Genomic DNA, 27,360 nt, shown 5'->3' with positions numbered 1-27,360 from the left:
CATGAAAATATTAAGACTGATATTAAAGAGAAATGTATTCTAAAATAATTTCATGTTAACCCTGTCTCCATTCTGAAGCAATACACCTTCTCTATCAGTCCTTCTATGCTGTAAGCATTCTTAGATGTTTTTTCTGTGGCGTTTTTCAGTCCATCGGTTACGGCCCTTTACATGTTTTAAATGATCTGAAAATTATATACTTTTAGATGAAGAAAAAAAACACAGGGTGAGAGAAGTGATGAATGCGGGTATACAGTATGTATGTACAGCTTAAGGGTGAATCACATACTCGAGGAGGCCAGTGGCGTAATGATTGACATTTTCTATAATTTTTCCTTAATTTTCTGCATGTTTGTAAATTATGTTACAAATTTTCTGGAGGGTTTACATCCACCTACAGTTCAGTTAGTATCCATGTAGTCTCTCGATTAGAAACTTTATTTAAAAGTTTGATTATTTAGCGCCATTCTTGACACTGTTTTGTTTTGCCAATTTACGCTGCTGTTTTGGGACTCTTGTGTCATCTGTTTCTATGGAAACAATCCCATAATGCACTGGGACAGCGCAGTGATGACTTCACCAGTTAAAAGATCACCCAAGCCATTCCTTGATATCCAAGTTTAGAGAAACACTAATACTTTTTGCGTGTGGTCTTCCTGTTTATTTTAGTACTCGACTCCTTTTTGACTTCAATGTCTGGTTCGTGTTTTGGGATCTGTTGCTCGTGTTACTGACTTCCAGTTTTGACTTACGCATCATTTCTTGTGCTACATCTTTCCCCTTTAAAAACTTTAAGTGACTTTCTCCAGTCTGGACAGGTGGGAATTAAAAGAAAAGGGAATTTAGGACCAAAGACAGGAAGCACTTCTTCACTCAAAGAATTGTATGTATCTGGAAATAACTACAGAAACATGGAGTTGAAGCAGAAACTTTGACAATCTTTAAGAAGAATCAGGATGAGATATTGGGTCAGATTAGCTATTGGTTGAGCAAACAAGCCTGATGGATTGATTCCCTCTGATTTGTTGAATTCCATCCATCCATCCATTGTCTAACCCGCTGAATCCGAATAGGGTCACGGGGGTCTGCTGGAGCCAATCTGATTTGTTGAATTTCTTATGTGAAATTAAATTGAATGTGTTTGAAGGTGACCTGCTCCGTAACACAGTAAAACAGGTATGCTGTCAAAGTGGCAGTTCTCACTTTTAGGAGTTTCCGGCCAAACATGCAAAACCCTTTCTCAGTGCCACACACTCTATTTAACTCTACTTAACTACAGTATATTTCTGTCAAACTTTTGAGAGGATTCCTGCAACACATGGCTGCGTCATGCTGCTCAATATTCTTATATCCCATCTCTAATTGGGTCAACCAAATGAAATGGATAACTTTGTTGTGACCCTTTTTTTGCAATATTAACATTGTCATTTCTGGTCTTTTTACTCTTATTAAGGTTTTGTGGTACAATGATAATAAGGTTTTGTGATTTTATTTTCACATCTTCTTCCAAGGTCATTTTAGTTCTTTTGTAAAGGTGCCTCAATTTCAGGGCTGGGCAAGGTCAGTGGCTGCAGGTTTTTCTTCCAACCCAGTTGCTTAATAAGATGCAGTTATTGCTCAAGTAACACTTCTGCTTCACTTTAGTTGTCTCGCCCATTTTGAGCCCTCATTGCTTATTTTAGTCTTAAACAGCTGGATTCTCAGCTTTCAATTGCTCCTTATTATGATGCCAATTGCAAAAGAAACCAACATTTCTCCATTTAGTTTGTAACCATTGGTGGGTTTTTGTTTGTCCACCCACCTTCAAGAACAGTTCGGTGACCAACAATGCCTTATCCAGTATGACGGAGCACCGGGCCATAAGGCAAAAATGATAACTAAGTGGCTCAGGGAAGAAAACATCGAAATTAGGGATCCATGGCCAGGAAACTCCCCAGACCATAATCCACTGAGAACTTGTGGTCAATCCTCAAGAGGTGGGTAGACAAACAAAAACACACCAATTCTGACAAACTCCAAGTATTTATTATACAAGAATGGGCTGCCATCAGTCAGGATTTGCCCAGAAGTTGATTGCCAGCATGCCAAGGTGAATTGCAGGGGTCTTGAGAAAGAAAGGCCAACACTGCAAATATTGACTCTGCATAAACTTAATGTAATTGTCAATAAAAGTCTTTGAAACGCATGAAATGTTTGTAATTCTACTTCAGTATACCATAGAAACATCTGACAAAAGATCTAAAGACACTGAAGCAACACACTTTGAAAACCAATATTGTCATTCTCAAAACTTTTCGCCACGGCTGTACACCAATTTCAAATTTTCCTGGTAGTCAACTTGCCCTACTTAGAAGCACACAACTATGAAGCACATAAGCATCTATATTAGCAAAAACTAAATGATTAAAAAGGGGGAAGAAAACAATCATTGATAAAAGTAGCAGAATGTAGATAACAGTGAATATACGAGTTAATTAAATCTCTCAGTAAACCAAACAGGCGTGATATACAATAGTAATAATACTATAACAATCTGAATGTGACAATGCTATTTTGTACAAAATGGCTATTTGAGAAGCGATGTAATCAAAGGAAACAAACAACTGCACAAATCAATAGCGACTCTAATCCCAAAGTGTTTTTACAAACAATTAGTGTTCCTATAATTCAAAAAGCAATCACACCATGTTAAAAATCCAGAGATAAAATGGAAGCACTGGTTATTATTTTGTTTGAGACAATTACTGTAAAAGAAATGCAATGTGCTTAATGAAATGCTTCCCCTACTGAAAAACTCCTGGCTCCCACTCTGGAAGACGTTCCTTCTCTACATTTTATTGTCAATGCTGGTCCGGCCTTTCAGCGCAATCACTTAACATTATATTCCAGGGGAATTCTCTCTCAAATGTTTGCCACAGAAATGGATGGGGATTTGGCCAGTGGGAGTAGAAGACACGTTTCCTTTAAGTGCAAATGGGTTGTTATGCGCTTTTCATTTCTTTTAATTAACTGACACACTGAAGTGGTGGAACGATGGTCCAACAAAATTTGACCTCAGGTTGTAATCAAATAAAACAACTCACACTTCGAGAATCGATAGTGCATTTCATCGCAGCCACTATTATTACAGAAAAAAAATACATCAAGGAAACAAAAAAAAAGAGTTTGTTCCCATTTCATGTGAATTTAGTGGCAATGAGATTTACCACTTTAAACGCTTTTTCATTTCTTCTGGACTGAGTTTGTGATGAACAGTTACTCCAGTTATTTAGGAGTCGCTGATGGGAACTATAATTCAAGCAAATAAGTTCTTATTATTGCAAGGGCTGACGTTTTTTTTGCTGTACATTGTGTAACAAAAGTTATTTTCGAATGGACTCCATTCCTGGTAAAGAGTAGTTTTGGCAGTAAACTGTGTAACCTTTCTTCAGATTTCTCCATTAACAGATATAATGGACGTGTCCATAGGGTAAATCAACCAATACCACCCTGGTGTGGCGGAAGTGCCGGCTGGTCTTCGTTCCCCCATCACTTCTGGGTGTGGTGGAAGTGCTGAGGGTCAGGGCTCTCCAGGCATCTGGGTGCCACCTGGTGGTGACCATGGGCCCCTATAGGGTTGAGCTTCCATGCTCCTTTCCCGTGGTCCTCATAGCCACCAGGGTGGTCACCCCCTCATGGTCCGGAGGAGGTGTAATCCCTCCTTCGGTTCTTCCGGGCGTCCCGGCTGGGTACCACCCCCAGCCGCTCGCCACAAATGTCATGTTATTTTCTAACCCTAACCCTAACCCTTAATCCAATCCCATGGGCTGAGGCCTAGCCCAGAAAGCACAGAACAAATCCCGGACAGTTTGCCAGTCCATAGGAGATTTTTGTGAAGAATAAAATATTTTTATTGTTATGAATTTTTTGTGCTTGCCCATTTATTATTAGAAGTGCTTTTGCAACTTTTTGGTACTTGCATGTCTTGGGACTGACTCCTTGTCACAACACATTAATTGTGTTATTTAAACCCCTCCTACTGTTCATGTTAGTAGTCTGAATTATAATAAAGTGTCTTTCATAATAACAAAAACACTTTTCCTCATAGGTGGCACAGTGGTGCACTGGCAGCACTGCCACCCCGCAGTAAAAAGACCAGAATTCACATCCCAGGTCCTCTCTGCATGGAGTTTGCATGTTCTCCCCATGTCCGCATGGCTTTCTTGCAGGGGCTCCGGTTTCCTCCCACAGTCCAAAGACGTGCAGGTTAGACAGACTGGCGATACTAAATTGTCCCTCGTCTGTCCTTGGGTGTGTGTGTGTGTTTGCCCTGCATTGGACTGGCACCCTCTCTGGTGTTTATTCCTGCTTTGCACCCTTTGCTAGCTGGGACAGGCTCCAGCACCCTGGTGACCCTGTTCAGGACTAAGCAGGTTAGAAAATGACTGACTGGCCTTTCCTCATAAGCAGCATTACAAAAATAGTGAAAACGATTACTCCCTCAAAATACACTATGGCATCAATAGACTAAATTAGTAGACAAAAGGATCAATGATTTCATGAGCCAGTTTAATTTTCTAATTCTGCACTTAAGGAATCAGCGGTTATTGTCTGCAATCTACTAACACATTTAATAAAAGAAGAATCTGTTCATATGTGGATGATTTTGGCTCCCACAAGTTCTCCACTGTGCTAAATAATAAGTGGTGCCCAAGTCTGCATCCCAGACGTCCCTAGAATGAGGCCTGCATTATTTTAATTATTGCATTTTGCTTTCATGTGTTTTTGAGCTATTATTGCTCTTACTGTGATTATCTTTTCATTCATTTTTCACTCCTGCTTCATCACAGTGGGGATTGCAGAGCAGTTGGAGTCCAAGAACAGAAGTAAAAAGGCAACTTTCCCTTCATCAGGCGCACCAACATGTTATTGTTATTACTCTTTCATCAAAACTGTAGCATTCCTTTGGAAAAGCACTGAAGGCCTGGTTGGTTTCATTGTCTGATCGAGGGGTAGCTACAGAAGGGAACGGTGGGAGGGCTAAGGTAACAATCCCCCCAGCATTATAACTCTAGTTTAGATGTCCAGTTTCTTCTGGACTTATTTCCATTTACTTAATAAAAGAGACTTTTTAGCTTCAACGACAGAGTGGGTACTAGCAGTTCTTACCAGTCCTATAAGGAGGAGGTAGGAGGCACCAGTTGAGCCAACTTGCAGTGACGTTATTTGCAGAAATGTAATGAGTGATAACAATTCTTGTGTACATTAAGATCAAGTATGTAGTGGGGCAAATCCTGGTGAAGGAGTGGTGGCTCTGAGGCTACAAATCTGCACTCGTATCCCGAAGGCTGCCAGTTCGAATCCTATTACTGAAGGGATCTTACTCCGTTGCGCCCTTGAGCAAAGCCCTTAACCTGTAATTGCTCCAAGGAGGGGTATAATGGCTGACCCTGCACTCTCACCCCAAGGGGTATGCAAAAAATTAACAATTTCCTAATATGTGAAATTGGAATAAATAATGGTGAATAAATTTAAAAAATTCGGACATGAGCATCAGTAGGCTTTGCACCCTAGGAACCAAGTTACCTGAACTGTTCTTTAACATTTCAGAAATTATTTACTACTCTGATGCTGATTTTTCTGATCATAAAATAGGTCATTATGATAGCAGTTAACGAGAAGAATTCATAATTAATTGCAGAATTACGTTATTTGAGGGTTCCTCTCTTGCACGATTTGGCACAAAAACTAATCAGCACATCGTCATTTTATAACAGGCTTAAGTTTCATATTTTTCTATCCAGCCCTTTTACCTCTAGGTCATCCTCAAGAAACTGTGATACACAGACACACACCCATCATCGAGATATCAATGTTTTCAGTACCAGGGGACCCTAAAATGTTAAGCTCCGTCCATCGAAAATTGGAGATCAAAATTTTTAACGGATCTAAAGCTTTTGCTCCTCCCCTATAGATTACAAGTTATGGTGGTGGGAGGCCTGAAAGCAAAAAACACAACGTGATTTTCAACTGTGGTTTAACCTTTTTATTGAGGCAGTGTACTCCGTGGTTACTCCCTCAGGTGGGTGTTAGCATATCATAAACTCTTGGAGCAATAGCGTGAGTTTTCCACATTCGACTTACAGTGGTCTGAAAAACTATTTGCCCCCTTCCTGATTTCTTATTCTTTTGCATGTTTGTCACACAAAATGTTTCTGATTATCAAACACATTTAACCATTAGTCAAATATAACACAAGTAAACGCAAAATGCAGTTTTTAAATGATGGTTTTATTATTTAGGGAGAAAAAATCCAAACCTACATGGCCCTGTGTGAAAAAGTAATTGCCCCCTGAACCTAATAACTGATTGGGCCACCCTTAGCAGCAATAACTGCAATCAAGCGTTTGCGATAACTTGCAATGAGTCTTTTACAGGCTCTGGAGGAATTTTGGCCCACTCATCTTTGCAGAATTGTTGTAATTCAGCTTTATTTGAGGGTTTTCTAGCATGAACCACCTTTTTAAGGTCATGCCATAGCATCTCAATTGGATTCAGGTCAGGACTTTGACTAGGCCACTCCAAAGTCTTCATTTTGTTTTTCTTCAGTCATTCAGAGGTGGATTTGCTGGTGTGTTTTGGGTCATTGTCCTGTTGCAGCACCCAAGATCGCTTCAGCTTGAGTTGACGAACAGATGGCGGACATTCTCCTTCAGGATTTTTGGTAGACAGTAGAATTCATGGTTCCATCTATCACAGCAAGCCTTCCAGGTCCTGAAGCAGCAAAACAACCCCAGACCATCACACTACCACCACCATATTTTACTGTTGGTATGATGTTCTTTTTCTGAAATGCTGTGTTCCTTTTATGCCAGATGTAACGGGACATTTGCTTTCCAAAAAGTTCAACTTTTGTCTCATCAGTCCACAAGGTATTTTCCAAAAAGTCTTGGCAATCATTGAGATGTTTCTTAGCAAAATTGAGACGAGCCCTAATGTTCTTTTTGCTTAACAGTGGTTTGCGTCTTGGAAATGGTTTTTGCCCAGTCTCTTTCTTATGGTGGAGTTGTGAACACAAACCTTAATTGAGGCAAGTGAGGCCTGCAGTTCTTTAGACGCGTTGTCCTGGGGTCTTTTGTGACCTCTCGGATGAGTTCTCTCTGCTCTTGGGGTAATTTTGTTCGGCCGGCCACTCCTGGGAAGGTTCACCACTGTTCCATGTTTTTGCCATTTGTGGATAATGGCTCTCACTGTGGTTCGCTTGAGTCCCAAAGCTTTAGAAATGGCTTTATAACCTTTAACAGACTGATAGATCTCAATTACTTCTGTTCTCATTTGTTCCTGAATTTCTTTGGATCTTGGCATGATGTCGAGCTTTTGAGGTGCTTTTGGTCTACTTCTCTGTGTCTGGCAGCTCCTATTTAAGTGATTTCTTGATTGAAACAGGTGTGGCAGTAATCAGGCCTGGGGGTGGCTACGGAAATTGAACTCAGGTGTGATACACCACAGTTAGGTTAGTTTTTAACAAGGGGGCAATTACTTTTTCACACAGGGCCATGTAGGTTTGGATTTTTTTTCTCCCTAAATCATAAAAACCATCATTTAAAAACTGCATTTTGTGTTTACTTGTGTTATATTTGACTAATGGTTAAATGTGCTTGATGATCAGAAACATTTTGTATGACAAACATGCAAAAGAATAAGAAATCAGGAAGGGGGCAAATAGTTTTTCACACCACTGTATGTACAATAAACATAAAAATAAACATAAGACAGGTGCGAAACAAAATATTTAGAGAGTCCACGTTAACTGGTACGCCTACCTAATGGTGAGTCAACCATCATTTGCTCTCCCAATTAGACATGCAAAGCTCTCACAAAGTCTAAAAAGTTTAACATGGAGATGGTGGCCCATGTTGATTGCACATTGTTCCAAAACTTGAGGAAATTACTTACTGGTGGGATCTCTACTGAATAAACCATTCCATGTCATCCTACATATGCTGGATTCAATTAAGATCTGGTGAGAAGAGAAGCCACTACATTAATATTAATTCACTGTTATGTTCCTGGAGTCATCCCAGAACTTTGCTTGTCTTGACGCATGGAGCATTACCTTGAAGACAAGTCAGTTTACAAATAATTATACTGCTTCCATGAAGGTTCAGATATCCTTTGATGTCTGAATGTTGCTCTAACTGTGTCAAAGGAGCCGATGGGTTACAAAAATGCATAGTCTATTGTACGATGGTGGACAGAGTCCTAGGAGGTTCATTAAGGGTCTCCCCTTCAGGTGTTAGGTTTCCGCAAGAAACGGTGTGTTCCTGTTTTGCAGGGATCGAGTCAATTTTTAAAGAAGCTCCTCTTTAAATGACTGATTTTTAAAACAATTGTTGGTTTTAACATTTGCCTGAATTTTATCTGTTTGGAAAATTGTTATTGTTTATTGACTATTTAACTTATTGATATGCACAATAAACATTGCAGCCCCTTTTGCAACTTTGAATCAAAAGACCCAGTTTAAGTCTCGCTCTCTCTATCTTGGTTGCACACTACTAGGGGGTCCACCCACTATCTGAGTGTTGGGCATGCCCTGGCACAGTGACCCCTGACAGAGTAATCCTTTAAGGAAGCCTAAATGGTCACAGTGTCATTTCATTACTGCTATTAGACAGATGATTTGTGACTTTGCAGGTAGTCATTAGTAATGAGCAATAACACTGAGGGCATGCTAACACAGGTATGAATTGTGGAGGAGTGTTTCTTTATTCCTGTTAGACTATCACTGACTAACTTCTGCAAATATACACTCAATGATATACTTGCAGGAAATAAGCATTAATTGTTTTCATTTGAAAAGGGATTTTCATCATTGAATGAGTAACTTCAGTGTGTGTACATCTCAGCAATCAAAGCTTTTACTATCGATATGTATAAGTATTGTTATCAATCGTTAGATTGCTGATAATAAACTTAGTGAACTGCTAGAAGGCTGACTGCGTGCTCGTTGGCTCATTTAAATCAGACTGATAAGGAGAGATAGAGTGCATACCAGCACTGATAACCACCAGACTCAGCATAATTCAAAGATTTAGCAACCACACTACAAATTCAGAACTGTTCTGACATCTTCTCAATCCATTACCATAGAACGTTGTCTAAATAGTCCTTTACTGCAGACATTTAATATAATGATTTTAACTGTGTCCAGTTTAGATACAAAATAAAAGTCTTCATGTTTATGCAATTTTCAAGCTGGTAGAAATATTTAGGGCAAACTTTGCCATCCCATTTCACTGAGCTGTGAGAGTCGGTGCATTCAGACCCTTACACTTTCTGTCCATTTTACTGTGTTGTAGTTTTCATTTTAAAATGGATAAATTTGCCATTTTTGCCCATCATTCTATACTCCACGATCTATAATAACAAAGCAAAAAAAAAATGTTTTCAGAAAGGTTGGTAAATGTATTAACTGAAATCTAGTATTGAGTATTGAGACCTTTGTTGTGTCATTCAGTTTTAATGTTTTTGTGACATACTAAGAAACTTGTCATAGAAGACAAGGGTTGGCTGGCATTCTGGTTGGAATGGATGGTTCTTTACCCAGTCGGGATGCCTTGGCAATGGAAATGTGGAGGGACACCACCACCCAGGACCCGAGTATGATACGCAGCAGTAACTCTCTGGTGGGTCTCCCATATACACACCCGCAGGGCTTTATGGGAATTGGAGTTCCAATAGGCAGCCCTGCTGGGCCTCTTGATAGCCACTAGAGGGAGCTGTGAGAAGGAGTTTTCCTCACTTTAGGGAGATTCTGCCTGACCTAGAAGTGCTTCCTGGATAGCACAGGAGATACTCCCAGCTCCGGTATAAAGGAAGCCACTCCTTCTCGACTCAAGAGTCCAAGGGGGGAATAGGACGAAGATCACTGAAGAGGAGTGGAGGGAGAGAAGGAAAGGAAGACAGAAGGACTTATTGTAAGGTGTTGGGCAAAGAAAACTGCACTGGAAAGGTAGTTGTGCAGTAAATCATTTGTTTGCACCTGGGACTTGTGTTTGTATTGTTGTGATTGAGGTAAGTGATGCTGGTACACCCCCTATTGGCGACAAGCTGCTATGAATAGTTGTTAATACCCACCTGTTTTTCTAAGACTAGCAAACAAGGTCAGCAACTGCAGTCATTAAATTTGGCCTGTTCTCAAAATGGTGTCAAGTTGTGTATTGTGACACCGGCCTTTAATGATTCCTCCTTCAAAACGCATCTCAGAGTGCTGACAAGTTCCTGAGGGGTTGGACACAGGCCTGTTATTTGGCCGTGGTGGGCCCGTGAAAATGTAAAGTTGGGGAGGAGTGGAAAATTCTACTTCACAAGTAAGCAGTCTGAGTTTTGTGTGGGTTTATGGTCAATTAATTGTTATTAGAAAATACTTTGTGTTCCTCTCTGTGTTGGTGATATGGTATCCCAGTGGGTAGTACTGCTTCTCCGTGAATCCTGTATCCTGTGTGAGATGTTCATGTGTAGGTGGCACTTTTTCTTCGTCTTTGAGGGCTGTACTGTTTTGTTTTCCCACATCCCTAAATTGTCCATGTTAGGTTAATAACGTTTCTATGTTGGACCTTGTGTGAGTGGGCCCAGCCTGTACGGAGCTTCTTCTTGTCTTGTACAGTGGAACCTTGGGTTATGACCAAAAAGTTCACCAAACTTTTGCATCTGTTCATGACCACACAATTGATTGATGAAAAAGACAGTTTCCCTTCTGGTTCATACGCGCCGATGATTTCCGCACGTGTGTTCAGTCTCTCCCTGTACTGTACATTGTTCTCGGTGCATCACCCAGAGGGACTCTCCCTCAAAACTGTAACCTCCTCTCAGCCCAGCTTCCTCCTGTGGTATAGCGGGTCCATAGCTCTCGTCAAAAAGGCCAGTTTTAATAAATAGTCACATCACGGCTTAGCGAGGGGGCGTGACAGTGTGTGGCCGAAGCGGTTCCTGAGGAGTTCGTGATGTGGGCGTTTCTCACCTAAGTGCACAGGTGAGAAGTGGTCCGCATCCGTAATTGTTCCCAGAAGCTGCTAATTGCCACGACTACCACGTCTCTTCATAAACAGAAGCGTGAGTTAGCTAAAGGGAAAAAGAAGAGAACAGGAAAGAACGGGAGGTTGCAGGAGAAGACAGGAAGCAGGAGAAGAACGCCGGTGCAGGAGAGAGGGAGAGAGAGAGAGAGAGAGAGAGAGAGGGAGAGCGAGTGAGCGCAAGCCCGTGTGCAGCTGAGAGCGAGCGAGCTGCCGAGCAGGGAGCCTGGGCGTTTGTTTAAAGATTTTTAAGCACAAAAACAGTTAAACAAAATATATTTACATACAGTTCGTATGGTCTGGAACAGATTAATTGTATTTACATACAATCCTATGGGGGAAATTACTTTGGGTAACGATCAAATAGGGTTACGACCAGAGTTTTGGAATGAATTATGGTCGTGACCTGAGGTTCCACTGTACCTGGTTCTTGGGCTCTAGCCAACTGCTAATCTTTGAAAAATAGTATGGTAAACGTTCTAAATCATCCTTGGACACGGGTAAGAGGAAATCACAAATAAACATTAGACAGGTGCGAAACAAAATATTTAGAGTGGCCACTTTAATTGGTACACCTACCTAGTGGTGAGTAAACCTTCATTTGCTTTCACAAAGTTTCAAAAGTTTAACTTGGAGACGGTGGCCCATGTTGACTGCAGTTTGTTCCAAAACCTGAGGAAATTACTTGCTGGTGGGATCTCTACTGAATACACCATTCCATGTCATCCTACATATGCTTGATTGAATTAAGATCTGATGAGAAGAGAAGCCACTCCATTACTATTAATTCACTGCTACATTCCTGAAGTCATTGCAGAACTTTGCTAGTCTTGAGGCATGCAGCATTATCTTGAAGACAAGTCTGTTCACAAATAAATATACTGCTTCCGTGAAGGTTCAGATATCCTGTGATGTGTAAATGTTGCTCTAACTGTCTCAAAGGAGTCGCAACAATTGCATAGTCCATTTAACTGCTTGCCGAACCCATGGTTTCTTGTGGTTTCCATAGTCCCCCAGTATCATTGCAAAGTCTTCAATTCCGACCTGTAAAAGAATACAAATATGTGATTCAGCAAGGTTGTGTTCTCGTTAGAAAAACAAAACTGAAAGAATCAGCGGGAATTTGACACAAGCCCAGTTAGTACAATGGTGGGTTATATACGACGGTGATGTGATGTAGACACATTCACGTAGAAGCTCAGTACCTTTCACTTAAACTTCATCTAATGCTCAACTTACCTACTTACCTTAAATTGCTGCATGAAACGGTACGGCTAATTTACAAAAAAATGTTAACAATAGATTTCGGCCTAGACCATTAAGCTACGGCAAAAATTCCTAATAAGGTTTACTTGAAACATACCTAAGGGGCAGGAAAATGGCTAAAAGTTTTATAAAGGAAAAAGGCAGCTCAGAGCACCTGGGCTTAACTGTGTTAAAACTGGAGGAGCGCACCGTGTGTTGGAATAAGATCAGAATCATTAGCCAGCTGTTCTCTTACATGAGAAGAGTTCATAAATCTATTGACTTTCTAATGTCTCCAACCCAACTTTATATTTCCATTCTTTTTTTATGTATTTCTTATGCATTCTAGAGTCATGAGAGGCTGAAACCTGTATGTTCTACCAAAGCCGCTAAAAAACTGGTAAGCCATAAGGGCAAAAGAGAAAAAAATGGATAAGGATATAAATACTACTATAAGAGATGCCCCTTCTGTCTCAGCTTTCAAATCCCGGCTGAAGACTCACTACTTCAGTTTAGCATACCCCGACTAGAGCTGCTGATTAACTGTACAGACTGCATCTATGTTGTCAGTCATTAGCCCTTAAACATAAGTAACATGTTAGTTAGAATTTGTTATTAACCCTCACCTATTCTGTTTCTCCTCTCAGTACTCAAATGTGGCACTCGGTGCCATTGCCCCCCTGCCAAGTTGTTTTGCCTCCCTAAGGTAAGGTTATCTCTGATGGAGGATAGCAGGCATTGTTGGGTTTGTACTTTCATCGGATTGGCTGGCCCAGCACTGACTCATCTGTGGAATGGCCAATAGGGGGTGGCAGCTTGATGGCTGAGGTCTCCAGGACTCTAAACAAATCTAAATCGTATTATGTAATATCATCCACAGATAAATTCTGCTCCGTACTTGTAATATTTTTATTTTTATACTGTATTGAGGATATTTTTTCTGTTATGTGTATTGTATTATATTGACCCCCTTCTTTTTGACACCCACTGCATGCCCAAACTACCTGGAAAAGGGTCTCTCTTTGAACTGCCTTTCCCAAGATTTCTTCCATTTTTTTCCCTACAAGGGTGTTTTTTGGGAGTTTTTCTTCGTCTTCTTAGAGAGTCAAGGCTGGGGGGCTGTCAAAAGGCAGGGCCTGTTAAAGCCCATTGCGGCACTTCTTGTATGATTTAGGGCTACATAAAAGGCAAAGCCCTCACTCACTCATCACTAATTCTCCAACTTCCCGTGTAGGTAGAAGGCTGAAATTTGGCAGGCTCATTCCTTACAGCTTACTTACAAAAGTTTGGCTGGTTTCATTTCGAAATTCTACGCGTAATGGTCAAAACTGGAACCTATTTTTCTTCATATACTGTAATGGACATGGGGTCGGAGCTGCGTGTGACATCATCACGCCTCCCACATAATCACGTGAACTGACTGTGACCGCAGTACGTAGAAAAGAAGGAAGAGCTCCCAACAATAAAACAGCGGAGAACCCGTGGATTAAATAAAAAGGCTGCTTAGTTGGCGAAGCAAGGAAAAACGACGGCCTTATATGGCATTTGTTTATAAAACAGTGGAGAAGCTGTGTAAAGGCTGCCTCACAAAAAAACAGCGGAGCGCCTTATATGGGCAGGCAGTCAGCCAAAGAAGGGAATCAATAAATAACTATAATTGTAATAAAGGAACAAAAAAATAGTGGAGAACCTGCAAATTAAATAAAGGAAATGGGTAATTGAACAGTAAACTAAGTCTAAAATAGCTACACAATAACTATAACAATCGTAATAAACGAACAATAAAACAGTAGAGAACCGCGAAGCAAGGAGAATAAAACAGCAGAGAAGCTGTGTAAAGGCTGCTTCACAAAAAAACAGCGGAGCGCCTTATATGGGCAGGCAGTCAGCCAAAGAAGGGAATCAATAAATAACTATAATCGTAATAAAGGAACAAAAAATAGCGGAGAGCCCACAGATTAAATAAAGGAAATGGGTATCTGAACAGTAAACTAAGTCTAAAATAGCTACACAATAACTATAACAATCATAATAAACAAACAATAAAACAGTAGAGAACCGCAAAGCAAGGAGAAAGGACGGACTTATATGGCGTTCGTTTATAACACAGCGAAGAAGCTGTGTAAAGGCTGCTTCATAAAAAAACTGCGGAGCGCCTTATATGGGCAGGCAGTCAGGCAAAGAAAGGGAATCAAATAACTATAATCGTAATAAACGAACAAAACAACAGCAGAAAAGCCACGGATTAAATAAAGAAAATGGGTACCTGAACAGTAAACTAATTGTAAAATACCTACACAATAAGTATAACAATCGTAATAAATGAACAATAAAACAGCGGAGAACCCGTGGATTAAATAAAAAGGCTGCTTCGTTGGCAAAGCAAGGAAAAAGGACTTTCTTATATGTCGTTCGTTTATAAAACAGTGCAGAAGCTATGAGAAGGCTGCTTCCTTGGCGAAGCAAGGAAAGGAATGAACACACCGTAGCAAAGAATGGCCTTATATGGGCAGGCAGTCAATTACATGGGAGGCGTGCTGAGTAGCGCAGCAGCCTTACTTATGAATATGCTAAGTACAGTCCTTCACCCGCGAATATATTTTACACCTTTCGACAACCGCCAATGCCTCTTAAACATCTTAGATTCAGAGGTGACGATTTGAGTAGTGGACACTTTGATGTTTATGAATATTTAAACTCTCAAAAGCTGGATGTGAAGTTATTGATGAAACCGGTTATATGCTCGCAACGCTTGACAGATGCCGAATGTCACTTCAACACAACAAATCCTGCAAATACTGTCGCAATTGAAACAAACCATGAAACTCAAACCGATTATGACAGCAGCAATCCAAGCTGTGAGATTTGTGACAATATTGCTTTTCACATGGCCAATTGTACGTTGCATGCTCAAGAGTAAGCTCAGCGCACAACTTGGTCATATTACAACCGGAGGGCTGAACTGACAACGTGGTATACAAAGAGATCCTTAACAAATAATTATTGGTATATTTTCCCTCAGTTTAAAAAGGTTTAATTTTCTTCTTAATAAAAATTTTAAGGCAGTACTTTGCCGCTGAACCGCGGGTATTTTGCTATATATATACAGTAATCCCTCCTCGATTGCGGGGGTTGTGTTTCAGAACCCCCCGCGATAGATGAAAATCCGTGAAGTACAAACCATATGTTTGTATGGTTATTTTTATATATTTTAAGCCCTTATAAACTTATAAACCCACACTGTTAACATTATTAGAGCCCTCTAGACATGAAATAACACCCTTTAGTCAAAAGTTTAAACTGTGCTCCATGACAAGACAGAGATGATAGTTCTTTCTCATAATTAAAAGAATACAAATTTATCTTCTCTTCAAAGGAGTGCGCGCATCAGGAGCAGAGAATTTCAGAGAGAGAGAGAGAAAGCGCGCTCGCTAAGAAAAGCAAACAATCAAAAAATCAATACGTGCTTTTGTGCTTTTAAATATGTCGAAGCACCGCGATAAAGCGGCATTTTTTAGATGAGTGTCTGTATCTTCTAGGCAAACAGCCTCTGTGCAAACAGCCCCTCTGCTCACACCCCCTCCGTCAGACACAGAGAATGTCAGAGAGTGTGAGAGAGACAGAGAAAAGCAAACAATCAAGCACCGCGCGGGAAGCATATCTTATATCATTGAGGAGTTTAAGTTAATATGTAATACATGCTCTGATTGGGTAGCTTCTAAGCCATCCGTCAATAGCGTCCCTTGTATGAAATCAACTGGGCAAACAAACTGAGGAAGCATGTACCATAAATTAAAAGACCCATTGTCCGCAGAAATCCGCGAACCAGCGAAAAATCCGTGATTATATATTTAGATATGCTTACATTTAAAATCCGATAGAGTGAAGCCGCGAAAGTCGAGGCACGATATAGCGAGGTATTACTATATATATATATATATATATATATATATATATATATATATATGACAGCAACACTCATAACAGTGACAAAACAATTACACTTACAATCATGTTACATTATTTTCAAAATGTTTCCTTTTCTTTTTCATTACTTCTTTAACACACTACTTCTCTGCTGCGAAGCGTGGGTATTTTGCTAGTATATATAAATTTACACCTGACTGAAATCGTAACCAGAAAGTCAAAATTACTGTGTGACCAGCCCAATACGTGAATAAAGAATTGAAGTCTAAGAATCAAAGCAGAGAGTTCTAGATACAAGTGTTTCAAAGGAAAGCTCTAGTGCAGTGATTCTTAATCTTTTTTGAGTCTCAAACCCCTTTAAATATCTGATAAAAGCTATGTACCCCCTTCCCCAGAAATATTCACATAAACACAACTCTGCATGCAATGAATATAATGTACTTTATTTATCGAGATTTGATTGTCTCATACATATATGACATACACAAAGTATTCCATCCATTCATTATCCAACCCGCTATATCCTATTAAACTTTAAAGTAAACAATCTAAAAAATACACTCCAAAAAATAATGACCACCCATAATTATGAAATACAATTCTCTTCTGCAAATTAAAACAGATCTACTACTAGTATGTTTTTTACTACCATTACCACTACTACTACTACTACATCTACTCTCTCGTTATCTACTTTATTTCAATGAGAAGGTTGTTCTTGTTTGAATAAGAATATGAAACTGTGGAGTGGTCTTCGACAAGGTGACTCACATATCATCTTTGACATCCAATCTATTTCGACTTTTCGTTTTGATAGAAACAAGTGCTGAAAACCCTGATTCACAAACGTTATGTATAGTGAATATACAGTAAATGTTCATTTTTATCTGACCCTCATGGACCACCTGAAACCCATCCATGGACCCCCTTGGGGTCCACAGACTTCAGGTTAAGGACCCTTCCATCCATCCATCCTCTTCCACTTATCCAAGATCGGGTCGCAGGGGCAGCAGCTTGAGCAGAGATGCCCAGACTTCCCTCTCCCCGGCCACTTCTTTTAGCTCCTCCAGGAGAATCCCAGGCGTTCCCAGGCCAGCCGAGAGACATAGTCCCTCCAGCGTGTCCAGGGTCTTCCCCGGGGCCTCCTCCCGGTTAGACGTGCCCGGAACACCTCACCAGGGAGGTGTCCAGGAGGCATCCTGATCAGATGCCCGAGCCACCTCATATGACTCCTCTCGATGCGGAGGAACAGCGGCTCTACTCTGAGTCCCTCCCGAATGACTGAGCTTCTCACCCTATTTTTAAGGGAAAGCCCAGACACCCTGTGGAGGAAACTCATTTCGGCCGCTTGTATTCGCGATCTCGTTCTTTCGTTCACTACCCATAGCTCATGACCATAGGTGAGGGTAGGAACATAAATCGGCCGGTAAATTGAGAGCTTTGCCTTGCGGCTCAACTCCTTTTTCACCACGACAGACCGATGCAAAGCCCGCATCACTGCGAATGCTGCACCGATCCACCTGTTGATCACACGCTCCAATCTTCCCTCACTCGTGAACAAGATCCCGAGATACTTGAACTCCTCCACTTGGGGCAGGATCTCACCCCCAACCCTGAGAGGGCATTCCACCCTTTTTCAGCTGAGGACCATGGTCTCGGATTTGATGGTACTGATTCCCATCCCAGCCACTTCACAATCATCTGCGAACCAATCCAGAGAGAGCTGAAGATCACGGCCTGATGAAGCAAACAGGACAACAACATCTGCAAAAAGAAGTGACCCAATCCTGAGTCCACCAAACCAGACCCCCTCAACGCCCTGGCTGCGCCTAGAAATTCTGTCCATAAAAGTTATGAACAGAATCGGTGACAAAGGGCAGACCTGGCAGAGTCCAACTCTCATTGGAAATGGGTTCAACTTACTGCCAGCAATGCGGACCAAGCTCTGACACCGATCGTACAGGGACCGAACAGCCCTTACCAGGGGGTCCGGTACACCATACTCTCGGAGTACCACCCACAGTATTCCCCGAGGGACACAGTCGAACGCCTTTTCCAAGTCTGCAAAATACATGTAGACTTATTGGGCAAACTCCCATGCACCCCACAGGACCCTGCTAAGGGTGAAGAGCTGGTCCACTGTTCCACGACCAGGACGAAAACCACACTGTTCCTCCTGAACCCGAGGTTCGACTATCTGACGGACCCCCGAATAGACTTTTCCAGGGAGGCTGAGGAGTGTGATCTCCAATGAACAGGCTCCAAGTCGGCGGGCAATAAGTATGCCCACACCCGCTCGGCGCCTCTCACCAGGGGCAACTCCAGAGTGGTAGAGAGTCCAGCCCCTCTCAAGGAGATTGGTTCCAGAGTCCAAACTGTGCATCGAGGTGAGTCCGACTATATTTAGCCGGAAACCTCTTGACCTCACGCACTAGCTTAGGCTCCTTCCCCTTCAGAGAGGTGACATTCCACATCCCAAGAGCCAGTTTCTGTAGCCGAGGATCAGACCGCCAAGGTCCCCGACTTTGGCTACCACCCAACTCACATTGTACCGGACCTCCTTGGCCCCTCCCACGTTACCTCTTTGGGCTGTGCCGGCAGAGCCCCATGGGTGCAGGCCCGACCACCAGGCGCTCCCCATCAAGCCCCACCTCCAGGCCTGGCTCCAGAGGGGGTCCCCGGTGACCTGCGTCTGGGCAAGCGAAAACGTCGTCCAAAGTTTTGATTCATCATTGAAGGTTTGTTGAACCGCTTTTTGTCTCATCCCTCACCTAGGACCAGTTTGCCTTGGGTGGCCCTACCAGGGACATAAAGCCCCAGACAAAAGAGCTCCTAGGATCATTGGGACACGCAGACCCCTCCACAACGATAAGGTGACAGGTTAAGAACCCTTGCTCTAGTGAAAAGGGTCTGCATTGAATCCACCAACTTGGATAATGGCTGACTTGCAACGGCAGCTTAAATAACGTTGCCCAATATGATTTCCAGGGTTGGCCCTGGCTGTGGAACAGATATCTGGAATGGCAGGCATGAAGTGAAGTTCTTTGTTAAAGTGTTTCATCAAAAAGGTACAATCAAGTAAAGTCTGAACTGCTCTCTGAGGTGACCTCCTTACTTCTTCTACCCCAGGCATCATGGACAGTATTAATGCCCATCTTTAGTGTCAATCAGGAATAGGAGGCCAGGGTGAGCATATCTGGGCTTGACAGCACTCAAAATCCAAAAAGGTTCTTGTGATCCTTCAACAATGAATGAACGTTTGTCTCCATTTTTGATGATTCTGTGCATTCTCTTTTAATTGCTACGTTTTCTCCTACAGGTGTGCCATGCTTGCTGTACTGCATTTGTTTTCAACACTACCAATTTAGAAATCACTTCCAGTTTGCCGTTCTGGGTGTTCCTAACACGAGGGAGTCATGTGAACACTTTTAAATCGTCGCTCCAAGTTGTCAAGTTGTGTTTTCGATAACGTTGACAAGTTGCGAAAGCAGCATTTGCTTCCCATGCGCTGTCAGAACACAATGCCAAACACAGTCATCCCTGCCTGTCATCAGGCAAACCGCCCGCTGGTGAGTGAGCAGAAGAAGTCAACTGTGACAGGACATAGTCAGATATTCTCCTTGGAGCTGAGCTGATTCCATAAGAAGGCTGTGAGGTTTTACAGCTTCTTGATGTTCTTTTCCTTATATTTTTGTGTATTATTCACTTTAGCTAACTACTGCTATTTTGTGGTCTTCCATTATTTTAAATAGATTCTAAAAGTATTTAAGCCTCTTCACTTTCCACACACTTTATTGTGTGGTAGATTTAATATTAAATGGATAAATCTACCATTTTTGCCCATCAATTGATAATCAATAACCCATAATGACAGCGAAAGAAATGTTTCAGAAAGGTTTCAAATTAATTAAAAAATCAAAAACTGGAATCTCTCATTCATGTAAGCATTTAGACTCTTAATTCGATACTTTGAAGAGGGCTGCGTGGCAGCAAATCCAGCTTTTGGCCTTCTTGGCTAAGTTTCTAGAGGCTTTGTGTACCTGGATTTGGGCAGCTTATCCCATTCTTCCTGTCAGACCCTCTCAAGCTCCATTAGCTTGAATGCAGGCACTGAGACAAGTTTGTAAGTAGAGAATAAAATATGTACTTCCTTCTCAATTACCAGATTTATTTATGTATGGATGACATAGACACAATTCATTTTACCAACGAAAAATCACTTCCAATTATTAAACAATTACTTTTTTATATTGTACAGTTTGAGAAATTCAGTGAATGAAACAATGGTGCTCGTGCAGTGTAGTGTCCCTCGGGTGGCTCCAGTTGATGAATGGGGTGGTGGGAGCCGCACCCCATTTATTCTCAGTGGGTGGCTGGGTGTGCAGCAAGCAGTGACCCGGGATCCATCGTCTCCAGGGCCACAACCACCGCTCGTGTGCAGGACGGAGGCTTGATGGGGAGGTTTGCTGCTTGCCCACTATGCCGCCGCAGCTACTGCTCCTGACTTGACGGAGGCTGGATGGGGCGGAAGGAGGCATTTCACTGCCCACCCACCACACAGCCTTGCAGTGCCCCTTGAATGGCTGCCCCATTTGTTCTCGGTGGGCAGCTGCTGATGCAGGTTGTGGCTGAACGGAGGCCATTGAGTGTGAATGGGGCGGCGGGGGGCAGCATTGTAGTGTGCCTCGGGTCCTGCCTGTTGAATGGGGGCGGTGGTGGGCGATTCACTACCTGCATTCGCTCTCAGTGGGCAGACGCTGCAGGCAGCATACTGTATACAAGTGGAGGTGACCGTGTGGTGGGCAGGTGGTGAACGGCCCCTTACTGCCCCAATTCATTCTCAATAGCAGGCCTGCTTGTACTGTTACGTACATAGCAGGAAGTTGTCTCTCGTTCAGTACATCAGACGTGTTGACGACGGGTGCCTTCCTTCTGTGATAGCGTGTAGAGTCCTGTGCACCTTTCAAGAATGTCTCTGAAACACAAATCTGATGCAAGTGCTGGTGATACAGTAAAGAAGAGAAAAACCATCACCATGGAAAATAAAGTAGAAATAATAAAAAGCTCAGAGAAGTGAAACTCCATTATTCATTGGCAGAGCACTTGGATACAGTCGGTCAACAGTAGCATTTATTAAAATAATGTACCTGTTCCAACTTACTTACAAATTCAACTTAAGAACAAACTTACAGTCCCTATCTCGTACGTAACTCGGGGACTGCTCTTATAGGAAAAATTATCAGCCTATGTTTCCTAAGCAAAAATAGCACTGACAGTAGAGTTCATTTAAAAATGACACATAAAATATCACCAAATTTATACTCTACAGTGTTTCTTATTTCTTTTCTTTTTTTTGTTCAATAAATGCAGTATTTCTCCTAAAATGAAAAAAAAAAATCTAATTTAGTATTTTCCCTATAAGTTAAAGTGCCTCTTATTATCAAGGAGCTCTAAGAGCCTGATGTGTGTGTGTGTGTGTGTGTGTGTGAAAGGTACTGGGAATGGTTCTCTGCTGAGGATATGTAAGAAATTCAGACCACACACTGTGAAGAAATGTGCCTAATACTGATAGCTAAAGGGCAAAAATGTGCTTTAGGTAATATCAATTTTTAAATATTCGACCAAAATACTGGTTATGTTCTGAAATGTATTCAATTTTCCTTAATAATGTTTTACTTAATCTTCCTGAGACTCTGCTCTATCCAAAATGAATAAATATGGAATCAACGCTGCTACTTTATCATTTACATAATAAAATATTTTTTTTATTAAACAACACTACATTCCCAATGTACTTGAAACAAGATATTTAAAAAGAAAAAAACTGTAAACCATCAAGTTTGCCAACAAAATAAATAAAAAAATAATGCCATTCTAGCAGGACAAAAAGGTGAATTAAACTCTTCAGCAAGTCCTTCAACCTGCAGGGAAATCTTGGAGGTTGGTGGCAGGATTGGCACTCGAGCCACTGAAAAAACCTCACAGTGATCTATTTGAGCTAGTGTGCTGCTGAGGTGTCACCTCTTGAATGGCTGTCCTAATTTAGGATCCTGAGGTGATTCGTCGTCTGCTGGGTGCGGCAACACGATGTATAAGTGCAACTGTCTCTCTCGTCAAAAGTAACATTTTTGTGAAAACCAATTTAATTATATTTAAATACTAGGGGGCTCTGCCCCCTGCTTGCTTCGCTTCCCCACCCCCAGGTTTGGTTTACCAGATATACAATTTAAAAAGATTGTTATTTTCATGGGAATTTTCATATATGCATTATTTTCACGTTTACTTTAAAACTTTTGTAAAAACAATGCTGTAATTGTCATTTATTTCCGGCCCCGGGAGTGGTTTAATCTCTTTCTGGCGGGACGTATAATGCTGCTTGCGTTGTGAAGGGGGGGAGGGCTGAACGCACGCTGAGGAGAAGCGGTTGGATCATCTGCTGGCTTGCTGCTGCTGGCGAGCTGCGTGTTCTGCTTGTTGCTTGTCGTTGTTTTAAGAGCTGGGAGCACATGAAGCGTGTCTGCCAAAAGCATTCCAACAACTACTAGATTAGATGTCCGTGAACTTGTTTTAAATGTTATCTCACTGCCTTGTCTCGCGAGGTGTCAAATTGTCTTCCAAGAAGATCATGTCTCATCTCATTAGTCTCCCTTCCAAGATTTTTTTTTATAATAGAGAGAATACATTATATTACATATTACATATATATATTTACTTTATGTACTGCATGTATATATAATACTGAACAAGTCTTCTAATCCTTTATAATGGGGGTACCACCTGTGCTTAAGTTTAACCAATCACATTTTGAATCACAGACAAAGGTAATTTTTCTTCACCTGACATTAGTTAAAGTGCTTCTGATTGGCCCTAAATATATCATCTGGTTCTCTAGGCTTGCCCTGAGTGCAGAGATAACTATGGGCCACAAGAAGCTAATAAAATATCTATGGAATCTAAATGTTGAAAGGTACAGAGCAGAAGGTTACAGACATAACACAATTAAGGTGTTTAAAAGCTTACTTTTATTTGTTGTTCACTTATGCCAGTTAAATGTTACTAAGGTTTAAAAATATCTGCATCTCCCAGATGGTAAATGATACCATCCTGAGCAGAGAAGGTGCAACGTCACCAATCACCTCTCCTTTTTCACCCACGGTTCCAAAGCTCAATGGCCGGAGGCCCAGTGACCCAGTTCTGTTAAAGAGGACAGATCGCTCTCTACCTACCAGATAACAAAAAAAAAAAAAATTATACTCTGATCTTCCCTCTAACAAATAAGCAAACCCCAGCTGCCATGGCACAGCATCAGAGGCATATACCTGACGAGCCCCAATAAGGGTGAAACACATGTCATCTACTCTTTGTATTGTTTGGCAGATGCTATATATACAAGGGGGGACCCAAAAATAACTGGAATTTTGTTGTTGTTAGGTTGGTACTTGTAGTACGTGGTTGGGCCGCTAGGGCGATCTAGTTACACTCCTCGCAAGTCAGTCTGCCAAGTGCCATCAGTCTGGAAGGTTGTGCTTGTGTTCAGTGAATTTTGTAAAATAGTTTTGTGCAAGCGTCGTTTTTTTACGATGGCCGATTATCGTGAGCAACGCGCAGCAGTGAAATTTAGTTTTCTTCTTGAAAAAACTGTTGCAGAAACTATTGTTATTGAAACGGTATGACAACCCTGAACCACCCACCCTACTCACCGGATTTAGCTCCATGTGATTTCTTTTTGTTCCCTCGGATGAAAAAAGACTTGAAAGGAACGCATTTGCTGACGTCGAAGAGTTAAAACAAGAAACGACCAGAGCATTAATGGGCATTACTTCAGACGAATTTAAAAAATGTTTCGAACAATGGAACAAACGGTTAGATAAGTGTATTTCCGCCAATGGAGAGTACTTTGAAGGAGACTAATTGTAGTTTGTACAGAAAATTAAATTAAACACGTTTAAAAATATTTCCGGTTATTTTTGGGTCCCCTCATATATATATATATATATATATATATATATATATATACACCACTAATGGCGGTGGCAGTAAATGCACTTGACTTCAGCATTCCTAGTTATCCTCCTCTTTCTCTGTACGTTTAGCATTCGTTTGCTCAGAGGTTCATGCGCTTGCTGTTTCCTGAGCAGCTCTTCTTTACTCCCCTTTAGCAGCCCAATTCTTCTCTTCTTTCGTCGGCATCTTTTCACGTTAAGAATGATTAAGTCATTGTTTGTGTTGGAATTATTTAGTACATTTTCTTTAATATTTCACTTAAGCTGGCACTTAAGTCTTCAATCTGCCTCAAGAATGATTTAAGATATGAAGAGGTAGGGGAAGTGACGGCGAAGGTGGTAGAGATGAGAACGGCCGCTGTCAAGAAGTTGTCTCTACAGTAAAATAAAATAAAAATAAAAAGAGGAATAACAACCATTACCGCAAAAGCAGACAGTAGAGGTCACGTAATATATGTGTATCACATTTCAGGTCAATAGATCAAACGGTTTGCGAGCTACAAGTGATTTAAAATCCTGGACAGACGAATAAACAGCCACGGTAGCATATTATATAAGAAGATAAACATATATGTGTGTGTGTGTGTATATAAATGAATGAACAAAACAGGTAAATGAGGCTTGGGGTCCCAGAGGATCCCCTGTTTAATAAATATTAATAAACAAGTCCAATAGATAAACTTGCACTTTGGCAGCAAAAGAAAAGTAATAAAAAAAAAACTCTTCAGAGGTACTGAGCTCTGGTCTCCTCAGAAGACGGTTCAAAATTGAATGCCGACTTCTTGAGGTCCTTTGATTTAAGCATGGCTGCGGCTTTTATTTTCTGGGACGCTCTGTGCCCCACAGGTTACAGTATAAAATGCCAGGACAAACTCTGTATTTTTCAAAATTTATAGAAAACGCTTCACTTTAGGACACGTTTTCACGTGGTAAACGCATATATACCATGTTTGTGAAGGAATAACTTCAACTTAAAAACTACTTTTATGGGAAACAGTGAGAGAACTTGCCTACAAAGTGGGGTCTTATGTTGTGTTCTCATGCTATTAGAGTTTTCTGAATTTCCTATTTCCAGTGTAAATAAAAAAACAATTACAACAACAACATTTATTTATATAGCACATTTTCATACAAACAGTAGCTCAAAGTGCTTTACATAATAAAGAATAGAAAAATAAAAGACACAATAAGAAAATAAAATAAGTCAACATTAATTAACATCGAATAAGAGTAAGGTCCAATGGCCAGGGGGGACAGAAAAACAAAAAACTCCAAAGGCCGGAGAAAAAATAAAATCTGTAGGGATTCCAGACCATGAGACCGCCCAGTCCCCTCTGGGCAATTACAGATAAACTGTATTTTTTCATAAAAATCAAAAGCAAACTAAACATATAAAATTTGTAAAATGTTGCTCCAAGTGCAATTCAATCACAAAAATGTTATTTTTGCCTGACCAGGTTATATATTTTTTTTATTTTACACAGTTGACTAAGGTGAAAGGTCAGTGTTACGTCACAACTTGCAGAACTTCAGCAGGCTTGTTATCTCTGAACTGTCTGAGTTCATAGGACATTCAAAAGGAATATTTGATTCCATACAATAGTACGTGAATGCAACTTAGGCCAGGAAAAATTGATTGACACAACTGTTTAATTTTTAATTGAAACCCTGCTGAGAACAAGGTTCAAAGAGGACCTCAAAGTCAGAGCAGTTCCGATTTTGGAGGTGTAAGGGTCCTGCTTGTTTGCCCTTTGTTGTGCTGGACACTGTAGATATAAAGTGCAAATGTCATAATCGTCCATCTATATAAAACTAGCAGACCCCGTGCGGTTCGCTGCAGTCCCTGTAGTTGGAATGATTATGTATCTACATGCGACTTATAGAGCTTCTTTATATACAACATTTTTGGTTTGTCATCCTGGAGCCAAAATATATACATTTTTTCTATGACTAATTCGTGAACATGCTACATAAAAAATAGAAACGGGAAAACCGGCAACACCGTCGGGAACAACAGTAAATGAGATAAAGTAAAAGTGTACCAAACACTAAATGAGATAAAGTAAAAAAGGGCAACAGTGCCGGGAACAACAGTAAATGAGATAAAGTAAAAGTCTACTAAACACTAAAGTACAAAAACGAAGTAGAAAGTAACAGTAAATTGCAACACCGCTGGGAACACCGGCACACCACGTCTACTAAACAATAAGAAACACTAAATGAAAAAATACTATTCAGTAAGTACTGCGTCTAGTAAACAGTAAATCAGTAAAGGAGAGAGGACTAACCAGTAAGGAAAACGAACGGCAAGACCGCGTCAGCTGCGGAGCTCAGCTCGGAGCAAAATGAAGAAAATGAAATGATGTGAATGGTAGGGGAGATGATCACGTGACTCCTCCACCCGCCTTGACCTTCCATCCCTCCACAAACACAGTCTCTCGGATCCCAACTCTCCTTTATATGTATAGATGCTAATGGTTGTCTGTCTGTCATGAAAAAGCTAGCAAACCACTTGGCCTTTTACCTTGTAATTTTTTTGTAATGTAATTGGGCTTTGGGTTCTTCTCAAGACAATCAGTGTCATGGCCACACACCATGGCTGGCAGGAAAAGAAGAACAGCATGGGCACACGGCATAGCTGATAAGAAAATAACTGTGCTGACAACTGCTAACAGTGAAACACATTGCACAGGCCAAATGAGCGTTTTCACTGCAGACGCAAGTCACACACACTAAGAGCTAAAGGAAGTCATAGATGACCAAAGAATTTGAGGTGCGGTCTACCTCCAATAAATAATCGGGCTTTAGGTTCGACTCACGACAAGCAGTGGTGCGGCGATGCAACACAAAAAAACCCCAGAAAAGAACAGTAGCAGCAGGCATGCATTGGGCATATTGCACAGGCCAACTGATTATCTTCATCATAGATGGAATTCATTCAGCTTGAAAAATATGATGGCACGCTCAGCAGAGTGACCAGGGGTGCTGTGTTTTGTAAGAAGTGCTTGAACCTTCTTTCATTAAGGACCAGCGATCCGAGTGTTTCCCAGTATTGTATAAGCTTGTACTGTAACACAGGAACCTCTCAGTAAAAATATTAAATAATCTGATTTATTTAAAATGAAAAATGTATC

The 27,360-nt window shown here is 41.1% G+C and overlaps 1 long non-coding RNA gene across 1 annotated transcript in view; it reads right to left on the bottom strand.

Moving 5' to 3' along the window:
* The window catches only part of LOC120515634, a 154,298-nt gene that overhangs the window by 5,257 nt on the left and 121,681 nt on the right, over nucleotides 1-27,360 (bottom strand). Inside the window, exon 3 of the long non-coding RNA XR_005630675.1 lies at nucleotides 11,631-12,095. This is a non-coding gene — a long non-coding RNA (uncharacterized LOC120515634). The remainder of the gene's footprint in view (nucleotides 1-11,630; nucleotides 12,096-27,360) is intronic.

The sequence above is a fragment of the Polypterus senegalus genome, chromosome 15 (assembly GCF_016835505.1).
Source record: "Polypterus senegalus isolate Bchr_013 chromosome 15, ASM1683550v1, whole genome shotgun sequence".
Taxonomy (NCBI): Eukaryota; Metazoa; Chordata; class Cladistia; order Polypteriformes; family Polypteridae; genus Polypterus; species Polypterus senegalus.
Note: the sequence above shows the minus strand (reverse complement) of the source record. Positions and strands in the feature narration are given on the sequence as shown.